The sequence below is a fragment of the Tachyglossus aculeatus genome, chromosome 21, assembly GCF_015852505.1.
Source record: "Tachyglossus aculeatus isolate mTacAcu1 chromosome 21, mTacAcu1.pri, whole genome shotgun sequence".
NCBI lineage: Eukaryota > Metazoa > Chordata > Mammalia > Monotremata > Tachyglossidae > Tachyglossus > Tachyglossus aculeatus.
In genome coordinates, this window is record NC_052086.1 from 44,031,952 (window position 1) to 44,033,556 (window position 1,605).

The following is a 1,605-nucleotide window of genomic DNA, read 5'->3' on the forward strand; positions in this document are numbered from 1 at the left end:
CAGGAGGGTAAAAAGATGGTTCCTTGTCTGCAGCCAGATGCTTTATGGCAGCTTGCAGCAAAATTTATTGCAATTTAGAGGGCACTTGGACAGGACAGCAGGAGAAGGAGAGAGAGAGAGAGACAGAGGGAGAGAGAGGGAGGGAGAGAGAGAAAGAGAGAGAGAGAGAGAGAGAGAGAGAGACCAAGTGTTCAGCTGAGCAGTTATCTGAATTTGTGTTTATCTTGTCTTTTGTTGTTGCGTCGTCTCCAACCCATAGCAACGCCATGGACACATCTCTTCCAGAACGCCCCGCCTCCATCTGCAATTGCTCTGGTAATGGTAGTGGATCCAGAGAGTTTTCTTGGTAAAAATATGGAAGTGGTTTATCATTGCCTCCCTCCTTGCAGCAAACTTGAGTCTCCACCCTTGACTCTCTCCTGAGTCGCTGCTGCCCAGCACAGCTGGGTTTTGACTTGTAGCAGAATGCCTTCCACTCACTAGCCACTGACCAAGCTAGAAATGGAATGGGTAGGCCTCTGCTTGACTCTCTCTCCCATAGTCGAGACTAGTAGAGTACTGGAAACTCTTCAGGTGTGACCCTGAGAAGGGTGTATATATATGTACCACGATTTTAATCTCTCTCTTTCTCTATCTCTCTCTGCTTCTCTTAACTCCTGATTATCCTAATAAACATAGCCTAGTGGACAGATCCCGGGACTGTGAGCCAGGTGACCCTGACTGGAGTCCTGGCTCTGCTGCTGCCTGGCTGTGTGACCTTGAACACTTAACTTCTCTGGTCCTCGACTTCCTCATCTGTTAAATGGGGATAGGATAGCCTGGGAAATCTGTGTGGGACAGGGACTATATCCGATCTACCCCACTGTTTAGCACACAGTGAACACTTAATAATTAACATAGCAAATCAGTAAGTAAATTATCTCTCCTCTCTGATTCACTATGTGGATAATATAGAGATGAAGGGAAATAGAGAACTGAGGAATGACCCAGATAATTCAGTCCAGCTCAAAAATGCTTTTTTTTTTCCTGAAACATCAGAGGTAGAAACAGTGTTTTGGATTTGCCTCAGTTTTCCACTGGATACACTACGAGAATGATTGCAGATGGAGGTGGGGTGCTCTGGGAGAAATGTGTCCATAGCGTTGCTATGGGTTGGAGAATACTCAACAGCATAAGGCAAGACAAGCACTTGAGAGAGTATGCTAGTTTAGGTACACAGGGTCCCTGCCCTTAAAGAGTATACAGTCTAGCTGGCTAAAATAAATTCCAAATAGAGGAAGTTTAAAGATAAGGACGTTAAGTGCTGACAGGGATATGACCAACTTTGGGGGTGGAAAATTGAGGGATGAATCATTATATCTATGACCTTGTTCTCCTATTTCAGACTCTCCCCCCTTCCCGCTACTATGTTTATCCTTTCCCTTCCCCTCCCACTGCTGCCACTTCCACTCAGCTCCACGGATCAATTCATACAATTGTAGTCACTGGTATTGATTTAGGAGCAGTGTGGCCTAATGGTAAGCACATTAGAAAAGCACATTAGAAGGAGCGTGGCTCAGTGGAAAGAGCACGGGCTTTGGAGTCAGAGTTCCTGGGTTCAAATCC

The 1,605-nt window shown here is 45.7% G+C and overlaps 1 non-coding gene across 1 annotated transcript; it reads right to left on the reverse strand.

The window, feature by feature from the left end:
- Positions 1-453: 453 nt before the first annotated feature.
- Positions 454-591, reverse strand: LOC119943042. Its single transcript, XR_005455527.1, has one exon. It is a non-coding gene; the product is annotated as a small nucleolar RNA SNORA7 (small nucleolar RNA).
- Positions 592-1,605: the final 1,014 nt, after the last annotated feature.